At 45.8% G+C, this 16153-nt stretch overlaps 7 non-coding genes across 7 annotated transcripts; all 7 read right to left on the reverse strand.

Annotated features, from left to right (window-relative positions):
• Positions 1-1386: 1386 nt before the first annotated feature.
• LOC130341738 (U2 spliceosomal RNA) lies at positions 1387-1577 on the reverse strand. The gene has a single exon (XR_008881516.1). It is a non-coding gene; the product is annotated as a U2 spliceosomal RNA (small nuclear RNA).
• A 2089-nt stretch (positions 1578-3666) lies between these two features.
• LOC130341739 (U2 spliceosomal RNA) lies at positions 3667-3857 on the reverse strand. Its single transcript, XR_008881517.1, has one exon. It is a non-coding gene; the product is annotated as a U2 spliceosomal RNA (small nuclear RNA).
• A 2093-nt stretch (positions 3858-5950) lies between these two features.
• On the reverse strand, positions 5951-6141 carry LOC130341740 (U2 spliceosomal RNA). The gene has a single exon (XR_008881518.1). It is a non-coding gene; the product is annotated as a U2 spliceosomal RNA (small nuclear RNA).
• A 2091-nt stretch (positions 6142-8232) lies between these two features.
• On the reverse strand, positions 8233-8423 carry LOC130341741 (U2 spliceosomal RNA). The gene has a single exon (XR_008881519.1). It is a non-coding gene; the product is annotated as a U2 spliceosomal RNA (small nuclear RNA).
• A 2097-nt stretch (positions 8424-10520) lies between these two features.
• LOC130341742 (U2 spliceosomal RNA) lies at positions 10521-10711 on the reverse strand. Its single transcript, XR_008881520.1, has one exon. It is a non-coding gene; the product is annotated as a U2 spliceosomal RNA (small nuclear RNA).
• A 2096-nt stretch (positions 10712-12807) lies between these two features.
• Positions 12808-12998, reverse strand: LOC130341744 (U2 spliceosomal RNA). The gene has a single exon (XR_008881522.1). It is a non-coding gene; the product is annotated as a U2 spliceosomal RNA (small nuclear RNA).
• Positions 12999-15090: 2092 nt separating this feature from the next.
• LOC130341700 (U2 spliceosomal RNA) lies at positions 15091-15276 on the reverse strand. The gene has a single exon (XR_008881490.1). It is a non-coding gene; the product is annotated as a U2 spliceosomal RNA (small nuclear RNA).
• Between the last annotated feature and the right edge of the window lie 877 nt (positions 15277-16153).

The following is a 16153-nucleotide window of genomic DNA, read 5'->3' on the forward strand; positions in this document are numbered from 1 at the left end:
GCTCCATAGTCACATACACAGCAAAGGAGAGATGTTGTTTACACCTAGTGATGTCAGTGGTATTGAGTGACATCACAGCACAGTGCTAAGGCTCCTGGGCCTGGACACAGCAGCGGCTGCAATATCTCAACGGAGAATACGTTTATATCTATGTGTGTGTGTGCGCATATATATATATATATATATATATATATATATATATATATATATATTTCTCCGCCGAAATCACTTTTAAACCCATTTCCACCTTTTTTTCCCTTCTCTTCCTCTTACTTTTTTTTCACGTTTTTTTACGTTTTTCTCCTTTTCGCCTCTTTTCTGGGCGTATTATTCTTCTTTTTCTTCTTTTTTTTCGTCTAATGCATACCCCATCAGTGCAGCAATGCTTATTCAATACCGCCAGCAGATGGAAACACTGGGGGATAATTTTCTAAGGATTTATACTGATTTTTCCTGTCTGAATTTGTCGCACAGAAAGTTGCAGGCCAAATATGTGTGACATTTCTGCGACTTTAGCTTCTAGAGCATTTTTACAACATTATACATAGGTGCTGAATACATAAAAAGCGACTGTTCAGCGACAGACAAGTCGCATCGGCTGAAAGTAGGCCAGAATGTCAGTCCATGTTGGAGCAGGTTTAGATACAGTCTAAAGCATAGATCTCAAAGTCTGTGCACAGAATTTAGCAAGGGCCTCGCACCTTCTGATGCATCAGGTAGGTGCACAATAGCATAGCCTAACCCTCTGTACTTTGGTCTATATTGATGCGGGACATAGACAGCCAGCTGATGACCAATCCATTAGTGCAATGGATGGCTGGAAGCATTTGTCTTTGCCTTTGCAATACCACAGAAGCAATGCATGGTCAATGTACAGCAATGACACACCTGTGTGAACAGCCAGGAGACCCCCCCCCCCCCCCCCCCCCATGTTATGTTACATAGTTACATAGTTAGTACGGTCGAAAAAAGACATATGTCCATCACGTTCAACCAGGGAATTAAGGGGTAGGGGTGTGGCGCGATATTGGGGAAGGGATGAGATTTTATATTTCTTCATAAGCATTAATCTTATTTTGTCAATTAGGAACATTCAGCACCCACCCGCTATCAAGGCAGCTGCCTATCATGTCATGCCCTACCTGCACAGGTGTGCTGGCTACTCAAATGATCCAATTAAGGAGGCCATTTAGTCAGCAGCAGCAGAAGTCCTGTGCCTGGACGCTCCAACAGGGGCCAGACACAAGCAGAAGCAGCAGAAGCAGCAGCAGCACCACCTTTTGTTTTTTGGCTGCAGCAGCAGCAAGGCCCACAGGGCTGGCTAGCTGGCTAGCCAGCAAGCAGGTAGCAATGAAAGTAGGAATCTTTCTTTTTAACCCTGTAAGGGGGTGGTGCACTGTACCCGAAGATACTGCCATATCGGGTCAATGCATAGGGCGACGGAAGCAAGCTTCGAAATCGGCCCCCGTTCTCAAAAATCCATTTAATATATGGTCCCCAGATAGGGGACGTATCAGATATTAAACTGATAAGAACAGATACTACACTTGATCTTAGCCAAAAGGCCGAGAAGCGATAACCGTGAAAGGGGCGGGCCCAACAAGGTCCCCTTCATGGGCACTATCACTGCTTGCTGTCAGGGAGGCTGCCAGACAATTTTCCATGCACACTCTGGGCTGGGGGGCAGTCAACCACCAGTACACACAGCAGAACCTAAACCCATACCATTATTGCTAAGCAGCAAGACAGGGGCCCATTGCACTCCCACGGGGCCTTTTTAAATGCAATCCATAACCCGGATTTGCCAGGAACCCTTCTTACTCCTCCTACTTGCATGTGACACTGGGCTTAGGATCTGCATAGGAAACACACACACAAGCACACACCTACCTTTGTTGCCTGCAGATGCCTCCTTGGCTGTCCCCAAACGGTATCAAACCAACACCCACGGGAAGCTGTAAGCATAGAGGACATGCCTGCACCCCATTGGACTTACCTGTGTGGGTTAAATCCGGGTTATTTGACAACCTATGGCGGTGATGGTTCTGCTCAGGCAGAGCAGTGCTGATGCTCCTCATAAAGCTGTCGCTGCTGTGAAGGTTCTAGGTGACATCACAAATCCCTTTGGTTACATACACAACAAAGCTGGGTTGTTGTTGTTTACACTCTGCAAGGCCTGTGGAAGTGAGTGACATCATAGCACTGTAGTTCTGAGGGTTCAAGATGGATGCAACAATCTCCTGTTGCTTCTATGAAGGCCGTAATAGACGACATCACCAAACAGCTCCATAGTCACATACACAGCAAAGGAGAGATGTTGTTTACACCTAGTGATGTCAGTGGTATTGAGTGACATCACAGCACAGTGCTAAGGCTCCTGGGCCTGGACACAGCAGCGGCTGCAATATCTCAACGGAGAATACGTTTATATCTATGTGTGTGTGTGCGCATATATATATATATATATATATATATATATATATATATATATATATATATACTCCGCCGAAATCACTTTTAAACCCATTTCCACCTTTTTTTCCCTTCTCTTCCTCTTACTTTTTTTTCACGTTTTTTTACGTTTTTCTCCTTTTCGCCTCTTTTCTGGGCGTATTATTCTTCTTTTTCTTCTTTTTTTTCGTCTAATGCATACCCCATCAGTGCAGCAATGCTTATTCAATACCGCCAGCAGATGGAGACACTGGGGGATAATTTTCTAAGGATTTATACTGATTTTTCCTGTCTGAATTTGTCGCACAGAAAGTTGCAGGCCAAATATGTGTGACATTTCTGCGACTTTAGCTTCTAGAGCATTTTTACAACATTATACATAGGTGCTGAATACATAAAAAGCGACTGTTCAGCGACAGACAAGTCGCATCGGCTGAAAGTAGGCCAGAATGTCAGTCCATGTTGGAGCAGGTTTAGATACAGTCTAAAGCATAGATCTCAAAGTCTGTGCACAGAATTTAGCAAGGGCCTCGCACCTTCTGATGCATCAGGTAGGTGCACAATAGCATAGCCTAACCCTCTGTACTTTGGTCTATATTGATGCGGGACATAGACAGCCAGCTGATGACCAATCCATTAGTGCAATGGATGGCTGGAAGCATTTGTCTTTGCCTTTGCAATACCACAGAAGCAATGCATGGTCAATGTACAGCAATGACACACCTGTGTGAACAGCCAGGAGACCCCCCCCCCCCCCCATGTTATGTTACATAGTTACATAGTTAGTACGGTCGAAAAAAGACATATGTCCATCACGTTCAACCAGGGAATTAAGGGGTAGGGGTGTGGCGCGATATTGGGGAAGGGATGAGATTTTATATTTCTTCATAAGCATTAATCTTATTTTGTCAATTAGGAACATTCAGCACCCACCCGCTATCAAGGCAGCTGCCTATCATGTCATGCCCTACCTGCACAGGTGTGCTGGCTACTCAAATGATCCAATTAAGGAGGCCATTTAGTCAGCAGCAGCAGAAGTCCTGTGCCTGGACGCTCCAACAGGGGCCAGACACAAGCAGAAGCAGCAGAAGCAGCAGCAGCACCACCTTTTGTTTTTTGGCTGCAGCAGCAGCAAGGCCCACAGGGCTGGCTAGCTGGCTAGCCAGCAAGCAGGTAGCAATGAAAGTAGGAATCTTTCTTTTTAACCCTGTAAGGGGGTGGTGCACTGTACCCGAAGATACTGCCATATCGGGTCAATGCATAGGGCGACGGAAGCAAGCTTCGAAATCGGCCCCCGTTCTCAAAAATCCATTTAATATATGGTCCCCAGATAGGGGACGTATCAGATATTAAACTGATAAGAACAGATACTACACTTGATCTTAGCCAAAAGGCCGAGAAGCGATAACCGTGAAAGGGGCGGGCCCAACAAGGTCCCCTTCATGGGCACTATCACTGCTTGCTGTCAGGGAGGCTGCCAGACAATTTTCCATGCACACTCTGGGCTGGGGGGCAGTCAACCACCAGTACACACAGCAGAACCTAAACCCATACCATTATTGCTAAGCAGCAAGACAGGGGCCCATTGCACTCCCACGGGGCCTTTTTAAATGCAATCCATAACCCGGATTTGCCAGGAACCCTTCTTACTCCTCCTACTTGCATGTGACACTGGGCTTAGGATCTGCATAGGAAACACACACACAAGCACACACCTACCTTTGTTGCCTGCAGATGCCTCCTTGGCTGTCCCCAAACGGTATCAAACCAACACCCACGGGAAGCTGTAAGCATAGAGGACATGCCTGCACCCCATTGGACTTACCTGTGTGGGTTAAATCCGGGTTATTTGACAACCTATGGCGGTGATGGTTCTGCTCAGGCAGAGCAGTGCTGATGCTCCTCATAAAGCTGTCGCTGCTGTGAAGGTTCTAGGTGACATCACAAATCCCTTTGGTTACATACACAACAAAGCTGGGTTGTTGTTGTTTACACTCTGCAAGGCCTGTGGAAGTGAGTGACATCATAGCACTGTAGTTCTGAGGGTTCAAGATGGATGCAACAATCTCCTGTTGCTTCTATGAAGGCCGTAATAGACGACATCACCAAACAGCTCCATAGTCACATACACAGCAAAGGAGAGATGTTGTTTACACCTAGTGATGTCAGTGGTATTGAGTGACATCACAGCACAGTGCTAAGGCTCCTGGGCCTGGACACAGCAGCGGCTGCAATATCTCAACGGAGAATACGTTTATATCTATGTGTGTGTGTGCGCATATATATATATATATATATATATATATATATATATATATATATATATATATTTCTCCGCCGAAATCACTTTTAAACCCATTTCCACCTTTTTTTCCCTTCTCTTCCTCTTACTTTTTTTTCACGTTTTTTTACGTTTTTCTCCTTTTCGCCTCTTTTCTGGGCGTATTATTCTTCTTTTTCTTCTTTTTTTTCGTCTAATGCATACCCCATCAGTGCAGCAATGCTTATTCAATACCGCCAGCAGATGGAGACACTGGGGGATAATTTTCTAAGGATTTATACTGATTTTTCCTGTCTGAATTTGTCGCACAGAAAGTTGCAGGCCAAATATGTGTGACATTTCTGCGACTTTAGCTTCTAGAGCATTTTTACAACATTATACATAGGTGCTGAATACATAAAAAGCGACTGTTCAGCGACAGACAAGTCGCATCGGCTGAAAGTAGGCCAGAATGTCAGTCCATGTTGGAGCAGGTTTAGATACAGTCTAAAGCATAGATCTCAAAGTCTGTGCACAGAATTTAGCAAGGGCCTCGCACCTTCTGATGCATCAGGTAGGTGCACAATAGCATAGCCTAACCCTCTGTACTTTGGTCTATATTGATGCGGGACATAGACAGCCAGCTGATGACCAATCCATTAGTGCAATGGATGGCTGGAAGCATTTGTCTTTGCCTTTGCAATACCACAGAAGCAATGCATGGTCAATGTACAGCAATGACACACCTGTGTGAACAGCCAGGAGACCCCCCCCCCATGTTATGTTACATAGTTACATAGTTAGTACGGTCGAAAAAAGACATATGTCCATCACGTTCAACCAGGGAATTAAGGGGTAGGGGTGTGGCGCGATATTGGGGAAGGGATGAGATTTTATATTTCTTCATAAGCATTAATCTTATTTTGTCAATTAGGAACATTCAGCACCCACCCGCTATCAAGGCAGCTGCCTATCATGTCATGCCCTACCTGCACAGGTGTGCTGGCTACTCAAATGATCCAATTAAGGAGGCCATTTAGTCAGCAGCAGCAGAAGTCCTGTGCCTGGACGCTCCAACAGGGGCCAGACACAAGCAGAAGCAGAAGCAGCAGAAGCAGCAGCAGCACCACCTTTTGTTTTTTGGCTGCAGCAGCAGCAAGGCCCACAGGGCTGGCTAGCTGGCTAGCCAGCAAGCAGGTAGCAATGAAAGTAGGAATCTTTCTTTTTAACCCTGTAAGGGGGTGGTGCACTGTACCCGAAGATACTGCCATATCGGGTCAATGCATAGGGCGACGGAAGCAAGCTTCGAAATCGGCCCCCGTTCTCAAAAATCCATTTAATATATGGTCCCCAGATAGGGGACGTATCAGATATTAAACTGATAAGAACAGATACTACACTTGATCTTAGCCAAAAGGCCGAGAAGCGATAACCGACCGTGAAAGGGGCGGGCCCAACAAGGTCCCCTTCATGGGCACTATCACTGCTTGCTGTCAGGGAGGCTGCCAGACAATTTTCCATGCACACTCTGGGCTGGGGGGCAGTCAACCACCAGTACACACAGCAGAACCTAAACCCATACCATTATTGCTAAGCAGCAAGACAGGGGCCCATTGCACTCCCACGGGGCCTTTTTAAATGCAATCCATAACCCGGATTTGCCAGGAACCCTTCTTACTCCTCCTACTTGCATGTGACACTGGGCTTAGGATCTGCATAGGAAACACACACACAAGCACACACCTACCTTTGTTGCCTGCAGATGCCTCCTTGGCTGTCCCCAAACGGTATCAAACCAACACCCACGGGAAGCTGTAAGCATAGAGGACATGCCTGCACCCCATTGGACTTACCTGTGTGGGTTAAATCCGGGTTATTTGACAACCTATGGCGGTGATGGTTCTGCTCAGGCAGAGCAGTGCTGATGCTCCTCATAAAGCTGTCGCTGCTGTGAAGGTTCTAGGTGACATCACAAATCCCTTTGGTTACATACACAACAAAGCTGGGTTGTTGTTGTTTACACTCTGCAAGGCCTGTGGAAGTGAGTGACATCATAGCACTGTAGTTCTGAGGGTTCAAGATGGATGCAACAATCTCCTGTTGCTTCTATGAAGGCCGTAATAGACGACATCACCAAACAGCTCCATAGTCACATACACAGCAAAGGAGAGATGTTGTTTACACCTAGTGATGTCAGTGGTATTGAGTGACATCACAGCACAGTGCTAAGGCTCCTGGGCCTGGACACAGCAGCGGCTGCAATATCTCAACGGAGAATACGTTTATATCTATGTGTGTGTGTGCGCATATATATATATATATATATATATATATATATATATATATATATTTCTCCGCCGAAATCACTTTTAAACCCATTTCCACCTTTTTTTCCCTTCTCTTCCTCTTACTTTTTTTTCACGTTTTTTTACGTTTTTCTCCTTTTCGCCTCTTTTCTGGGCGTATTATTCTTCTTTTTCTTCTTTTTTTTCGTCTAATGCATACCCCATCAGTGCAGCAATGCTTATTCAATACCGCCAGCAGATGGAGACACTGGGGGATAATTTTCTAAGGATTTATACTGATTTTTCCTGTCTGAATTTGTCGCACAGAAAGTTGCAGGCCAAATATGTGTGACATTTCTGCGACTTTAGCTTCTAGAGCATTTTTACAACATTATACATAGGTGCTGAATACATAAAAAGCGACTGTTCAGCGACAGACAAGTCGCATCGGCTGAAAGTAGGCCAGAATGTCAGTCCATGTTGGAGCAGGTTTAGATACAGTCTAAAGCATAGATCTCAAAGTCTGTGCACAGAATTTAGCAAGGGCCTCGCACCTTCTGATGCATCAGGTAGGTGCACAATAGCATAGCCTAACCCTCTGTACTTTGGTCTATATTGATGCGGGACATAGACAGCCAGCTGATGACCAATCCATTAGTGCAATGGATGGCTGGAAGCATTTGTCTTTGCCTTTGCAATACCACAGAAGCAATGCATGGTCAATGTACAGCAATGACACACCTGTGTGAACAGCCAGGAGACCCCCCCCCCCCCCCCCCATGTTATGTTACATAGTTACATAGTTAGTACGGTCGAAAAAAGACATATGTCCATCACGTTCAACCAGGGAATTAAGGGGTAGGGGTGTGGCGCGATATTGGGGAAGGGATGAGATTTTATATTTCTTCATAAGCATTAATCTTATTTTGTCAATTAGGAACATTCAGCACCCACCCGCTATCAAGGCAGCTGCCTATCATGTCATGCCCTACCTGCACAGGTGCGCTGGCTACTCAAATGATCCAATTAAGGAGGCCATTTAGTCAGCAGCAGCAGAAGTCCTGTGCCTGGACGCTCCAACAGGGGCCAGACACAAGCAGAAGCAGCAGAAGCAGCAGCAGCACCACCTTTTGTTTTTTGGCTGCAGCAGCAGCAAGGCCCACAGGGCTGGCTAGCTGGCTAGCCAGCAAGCAGGTAGCAATGAAAGTAGGAATCTTTCTTTTTAACCCTGTAAGGGGGTGGTGCACTGTACCCGAAGATACTGCCATATCGGGTCAATGCATAGGGCGACGGAAGCAAGCTTCGAAATCGGCCCCCGTTCTCAAAAATCCATTTAATATATGGTCCCCAGATAGGGGACGTATCAGATATTAAACTGATAAGAACAGATACTACACTTGATCTTAGCCAAAAGGCCGAGAAGCGATAACCGTGAAAGGGGCGGGCCCAACAAGGTCCCCTTCATGGGCACTATCACTGCTTGCTGTCAGGGAGGCTGCCAGACAATTTTCCATGCACACTCTGGGCTGGGGGGCAGTCAACCACCAGTACACACAGCAGAACCTAAACCCATACCATTATTGCTAAGCAGCAAGACAGGGGCCCATTGCACTCCCACGGGGCCTTTTTAAATGCAATCCATAACCCGGATTTGCCAGGAACCCTTCTTACTCCTCCTACTTGCATGTGACACTGGGCTTAGGATCTGCATAGGAAACACACACACAAGCACACACCTACCTTTGTTGCCTGCAGATGCCTCCTTGGCTGTCCCCAAACGGTATCAAACCAACACCCACGGGAAGCTGTAAGCATAGAGGACATGCCTGCACCCCATTGGACTTACCTGTGTGGGTTAAATCCGGGTTATTTGACAACCTATGGCGGTGATGGTTCTGCTCAGGCAGAGCAGTGCTGATGCTCCTCATAAAGCTGTCGCTGCTGTGAAGGTTCTAGGTGACATCACAAATCCCTTTGGTTACATACACAACAAAGCTGGGTTGTTGTTGTTTACACTCTGCAAGGCCTGTGGAAGTGAGTGACATCATAGCACTGTAGTTCTGAGGGTTCAAGATGGATGCAACAATCTCCTGTTGCTTCTATGAAGGCCGTAATAGACGACATCACCAAACAGCTCCATAGTCACATACACAGCAAAGGAGAGATGTTGTTTACACCTAGTGATGTCAGTGGTATTGAGTGACATCACAGCACAGTGCTAAGGCTCCTGGGCCTGGACACAGCAGCGGCTGCAATATCTCAACGGAGAATACGTTTATATCTATGTGTGTGTGTGCGCATATATATATATATATATATATATATATATATATATATATATATATATATATATATTTCTCCGCCGAAATCACTTTTAAACCCATTTCCACCTTTTTTTCCCTTCTCTTCCTCTTACTTTTTTTTCACGTTTTTTAACGTTTTTCTCCTTTTCGCCTCTTTTCTGGGCGTATTATTCTTCTTTTTCTTCTTTTTTTTCGTCTAATGCATACCCCATCAGTGCAGCAATGCTTATTCAATACCGCCAGCAGATGGAGACACTGGGGGATAATTTTCTAAGGATTTATACTGATTTTTCCTGTCTGAATTTGTCGCACAGAAAGTTGCAGGCCAAATATGTGTGACATTTCTGCGACTTTAGCTTCTAGAGCATTTTTACAACATTATACATAGGTGCTGAATACATAAAAAGCGACTGTTCAGCGACAGACAAGTCGCATCGGCTGAAAGTAGGCCAGAATGTCAGTCCATGTTGGAGCAGGTTTAGATACAGTCTAAAGCATAGATCTCAAAGTCTGTGCACAGAATTTAGCAAGGGCCTCGCACCTTCTGATGCATCAGGTAGGTGCACAATAGCATAGCCTAACCCTCTGTACTTTGGTCTATATTGATGCGGGACATAGACAGCCAGCTGATGACCAATCCATTAGTGCAATGGATGGCTGGAAGCATTTGTCTTTGCCTTTGCAATACCACAGAAGCAATGCATGGTCAATGTACAGCAATGACACACCTGTGTGAACAGCCAGGAGACCCCCCCCCCCCCCCCCCATGTTATGTTACATAGTTAGTACGGTCGAAAAAAGACATATGTCCATCACGTTCAACCAGGGAATTAAGGGGTAGGGGTGTGGCGCGATATTGGGGAAGGGATGAGATTTTATATTTCTTCATAAGCATTAATCTTATTTTGTCAATTAGGAACATTCAGCACCCACCCGCTATCAAGGCAGCTGCCTATCATGTCATGCCCTACCTGCACAGGTGTGCTGGCTACTCAAATGATCCAATTAAGGAGGCCATTTAGTCAGCAGCAGCAGAAGTCCTGTGCCTGGACGCTCCAACAGGGGCCAGACACAAGCAGAAGCAGAAGCAGCAGAAGCAGCAGCAGCACCACCTTTTGTTTTTTGGCTGCAGCAGCAGCAAGGCCCACAGGGCTGGCTAGCTGGCTAGCCAGCAAGCAGGTAGCAATGAAAGTAGGAATCTTTCTTTTTAACCCTGTAAGGGGGTGGTGCACTGTACCCGAAGATACTGCCATATCGGGTCAATGCATAGGGCGACGGAAGCAAGCTTCGAAATCGGCCCCCGTTCTCAAAAATCCATTTAATATATGGTCCCCAGATAGGGGACGTATCAGATATTAAACTGATAAGAACAGATACTACACTTGATCTTAGCCAAAAGGCCGAGAAGCGATAACCGTGAAAGGGGCGGGCCCAACAAGGTCCCCTTCATGGGCACTATCACTGCTTGCTGTCAGGGAGGCTGCCAGACAATTTTCCATGCACACTCTGGGCTGGGGGGCAGTCAACCACCAGTACACACAGCAGAACCTAAACCCATACCATTATTGCTAAGCAGCAAGACAGGGGCCCATTGCACTCCCACGGGGCCTTTTTAAATGCAATCCATAACCCGGATTTGCCAGGAACCCTTCTTACTCCTCCTACTTGCATGTGACACTGGGCTTAGGATCTGCATAGGAAACACACACACAAGCACACACCTACCTTTGTTGCCTGCAGATGCCTCCTTGGCTGTCCCCAAACGGTATCAAACCAACACCCACGGGAAGCTGTAAGCATAGAGGACATGCCTGCACCCCATTGGACTTACCTGTGTGGGTTAAATCCGGGTTATTTGACAACCTATGGCGGTGATGGTTCTGCTCAGGCAGAGCAGTGCTGATGCTCCTCATAAAGCTGTCGCTGCTGTGAAGGTTCTAGGTGACATCACAATCCCTATGGTTACATACACAACAAAGCTGGGTTGTTGTTGTTTACACTCTGCAAGGCCTGTGGAAGTGAGTGACATCATAGCACTGTAGTTCTGAGGGTTCAAGATGGATGCAACAATCTCCTGTTGCTTCTATGAAGGCCGTAATAGACGACATCACCAAACAGCTCCATAGTCACATACACAGCAAAGGAGAGATGTTGTTTACACCTAGTGATGTCAGTGGTATTGAGTGACATCACAGCACAGTGCTAAGGCTCCTGGGCCTGGACACAGCAGCGGCTGCAATATCTCAACGGAGAATACGTTTATATCTATGTGTGTGTGTGCGCATATATATATATATATATATATATATATATATATATATATATATATTTCTCCGCCGAAATCACTTTTAAACCCATTTCCACCTTTTTTTCCCTTCTCTTCCTCTTACTTTTTTTTCACGTTTTTTTACGTTTTTCTCCTTTTCGCCTCTTTTCTGGGCGTATTATTCTTCTTTTTCTTCTTTTTTTTCGTCTAATGCATACCCCATCAGTGCAGCAATGCTTATTCAATACCGCCAGCAGATGGAGACACTGGGGGATAATTTTCTAAGGATTTATACTGATTTTTCCTGTCTGAATTTGTCGCACAGAAAGTTGCAGGCCAAATATGTGTGACATTTCTGCGACTTTAGCTTCTAGAGCATTTTTACAACATTATACATAGGTGCTGAATACATAAAAAGCGACTGTTCAGCGACAGACAAGTCGCATCGGCTGAAAGTAGGCCAGAATGTCAGTCCATGTTGGAGCAGGTTTAGATACAGTCTAAAGCATAGATCTCAAAGTCTGTGCACAGAATTTAGCAAGGGCCTCGCACCTTCTGATGCATCAGGTAGGTGCACAATAGCATAGCCTAACCCTCTGTACTTTGGTCTATATTGATGCGGGACATAGACAGCCAGCTGATGACCAATCCATTAGTGCAATGGATGGCTGGAAGCATTTGTCTTTGCCTTTGCAATACCACAGAAGCAATGCATGGTCAATGTACAGCAATGACACACCTGTGTGAACAGCCAGGAGACCCCCCCCCCCATGTTATGTTACATAGTTACATAGTTAGTACGGTCGAAAAAAGACATATGTCCATCACGTTCAACCAGGGAATTAAGGGGTAGGGGTGTGGCGCGATATTGGGGAAGGGATGAGATTTTATATTTCTTCATAAGCATTAATCTTATTTTGTCAATTAGGAACATTCAGCACCCACCCGCTATCAAGGCAGCTGCCTATCATGTCATGCCCTACCTGCACAGGTGTGCTGGCTACTCAAATGATCCAATTAAGGAGGCCATTTAGTCAGCAGCAGCAGAAGTCCTGTGCCTGGACGCTCCAACAGGGGCCAGACACAAGCAGAAGCAGAAGCAGCAGAAGCAGCAGAAGCAGCAGCAGCACCACCTTTTGTTTTTTGGCTGCAGCAGCAGCAAGGCCCACAGGGCTGGCTAGCTGGCTAGCCAGCAAGCAGGTAGCAATGAAAGTAGGAATCTTTCTTTTTAACCCTGTAAGGGGGTGGTGCACTGTACCCGAAGATACTGCCATATCGGGTCAATGCATAGGGCGACGGAAGCAAGCTTCGAAATCGGCCCCCGTTCTCAAAAATCCATTTAATATATGGTCCCCAGATAGGGGACGTATCAGATATTAAACTGATAAGAACAGATACTACACTTGATCTTAGCCAAAAGGCCGAGAAGCGATAACCGTGAAAGGGGCGGGCCCAACAAGGTCCCCTTCATGGGCACTATCACTGCTTGCTGTCAGGGAGGCTGCCAGACAATTTTCCATGCACACTCTGGGCTGGGGGGCAGTCAACCACCAGTACACACAGCAGAACCTAAACCCATACCATTATTGCTAAGCAGCAAGACAGGGGCCCATTGCACTCCCACGGGGCCTTTTTAAATGCAATCCATAACCCGGATTTGCCAGGAACCCTTCTTACTCCTCCTACTTGCATGTGACACTGGGCTTAGGATCTGCATAGGAAACACACACACAAGCACACACCTACCTTTGTTGCCTGCAGATGCCTCCTTGGCTGTCCCCAAACGGTATCAAACCAACACCCACGGGAAGCTGTAAGCATAGAGGACATGCCTGCACCCCATTGGACTTACCTGTGTGGGTTAAATCCGGGTTATTTGACAACCTATGGCGGTGATGGTTCTGCTCAGGCAGAGCAGTGCTGATGCTCCTCATAAAGCTGTCGCTGCTGTGAAGGTTCTAGGTGACATCACAAATCCCTTTGGTTACATACACAACAAAGCTGGGTTGTTGTTGTTTACACTCTGCAAGGCCTGTGGAAGTGAGTGACATCATAGCACTGTAGTTCTGAGGGTTCAAGATGGATGCAACAATCTCCTGTTGCTTCTATGAAGGCCGTAATAGACGACATCACCAAACAGCTCCATAGTCACATACACAGCAAAGGAGAGATGTTGTTTACACCTAGTGATGTCAGTGGTATTGAGTGACATCACAGCACAGTGCTAAGGCTCCTGGGCCTGGACACAGCAGCGGCTGCAATATCTCAACGGAGAATACGTTTATATCTATGTGTGTGTGTGCGCATATATATATATATATATATATATATATATATATATATATATATTTCTCCGCCGAAATCACTTTTAAACCCATTTCCACCTTTTTTTCCCTTCTCTTCCTCTTACTTTTTTTTCACGTTTTTTTACGTTTTTCTCCTTTTCGCCTCTTTTCTGGGCGTATTATTCTTCTTTTTCTTCTTTTTTTTCGTCTAATGCATACCCCATCAGTGCAGCAATGCTTATTCAATACCGCCAGCAGATGGAGACACTGGGGGATAATTTTCTAAGGATTTATACTGATTTTTCCTGTCTGAATTTGTCGCACAGAAAGTTGCAGGCCAAATATGTGTGACATTTCTGCGACTTTAGCTTCTAGAGCATTTTTACAACATTATACATAGGTGCTGAATACATAAAAAGCGACTGTTCAGCGACAGACAAGTCGCATCGGCTGAAAGTAGGCCAGAATGTCAGTCCATGTTGGAGCAGGTTTAGATACAGTCTAAAGCATAGATCTCAAAGTCTGTGCACAGAATTTAGCAAGGGCCTCGCACCTTCTGATGCATCAGGTAGGTGCACAATAGCATAGCCTAACCCTCTGTACTTTGGTCTATATTGATGCGGGACATAGACAGCCAGCTGATGACCAATCCATTAGTGCAATGGATGGCTGGAAGCATTTGTCTTTGCCTTTGCAATACCACAGAAGCAATGCATGGTCAATGTACAGCAATGACACACCTGTGTGAACAGCCAGGAGACCCCCCCCCCCCCCCCCATGTTATGTTACATAGTTACATAGTTAGTACGGTCGAAAAAAGACATATGTCCATCACGTTCAACCAGGGAATTAAGGGGTAGGGGTGTGGCGCGATATTGGGGAAGGGATGAGATTTTATATTTCTTCATAAGCATTAATCTTATTTTGTCAATTAGGAACATTCAGCACCCACCCGCTATCAAGGCAGCTGCCTATCATGTCATGCCCTACCTGCACAGGTGTGCTGGCTACTCAAATGATCCAATTAAGGAGGCCATTTAGTCAGCAGCAGCAGAAGTCCTGTGCCTGGACGCTCCAACAGGGGCCAGACACAAGCAGAAGCAGAAGCAGCAGAAGCAGCAGCAGCACCACCTTTTGTTTTTTGGCTGCAGCAGCAGCAAGGCCCACAGGGCTGGCTAGCTGGCTAGCCAGCAAGCAGGTAGCAATGAAAGTAGGAATCTTTCTTTTTAACCCTGTAAGGGGGTGGTGCACTGTACCCGAAGATACTGCCATATCGGGTCAATGCATAGGGCGACGGAAGCAAGCTTCGAAATCGGCCCCCGTTCTCAAAAATCCATTTAATATATGGTCCCCAGATAGGGGACGTATCAGATATTAAACTGATAAGAACAGATAAGGTTTCAACAAAATTTTATTGAATAAATAAGAAACCATACAAAATTTAAAATGCAAAATAATAAAAGGTTCACAAAAGTTTTAAAATACAAATAATAAAACCAGTAATAAAAGGAGAAAAAATAAAAATGGCAGGATAAAACATTATACAAATGTCATAAAAACTGATTATATTGTTATTTCGTTCCATAGAGGCAGACACCACATGGATGCTGCCTCGCTGGCCCCCAACTGTTTCTTGTCTCTTAGGTAATAGATGTACATCTCACTCAGGGCCAGCTTTATACAGTTTTTAACATCAATAAAATCATGTTTAAAAAGTAAGATGTTCCTAACTTTCCAGATGGCATTTTTAAAACAATTAATAATCATCCAGCAGATCATCTGCTGTTTAAAATTGGGGCAGTTAAAAAGACCGTAAAAGACACATTCGTGATTAAAATCTTTTAGGCCGCAGGCCCACTTCAAAAGTGGGCCTACCTTCCTCCAAAGCTCCCGTGCAAAAGGGCAGTTCCAAAATATGTGCAGCACCGTTTCGTCCACTCCGCAGCCATCTCTCGGGCACTTGGCTCTCGCCACCAGTCCTCGCCTGTGCTGGAACTCACGAGTAGGGAGGCACTGGTGGACGATTGCCCAGGCAAGATCCCTGTGTACATTCGCCAGAAACTTCCCGTACACGTTCCGCCATACCTTTTTGGATCTTGCCTGTGTGAAATTGGACACTGCCAGGGTAACCTCACTCCGCCTGAGGACCTTTGATACCTTTCTCTGGTCCCCCAGTATGTCAGGCTCCAAATCTTGGAGACCTAGGAGCCTGACTGTCTTTTCCAACACCACATAATGTTTTGGGGGACACAGAAGCACCGGAGCGTTCAGAGGGATGCGCAACCATCTTTTAAAAACCATGC

Source organism: Hyla sarda, unplaced genomic scaffold (assembly GCF_029499605.1).
Source record: "Hyla sarda isolate aHylSar1 unplaced genomic scaffold, aHylSar1.hap1 scaffold_624, whole genome shotgun sequence".
Taxonomy (NCBI): Eukaryota; Metazoa; Chordata; class Amphibia; order Anura; family Hylidae; genus Hyla; species Hyla sarda.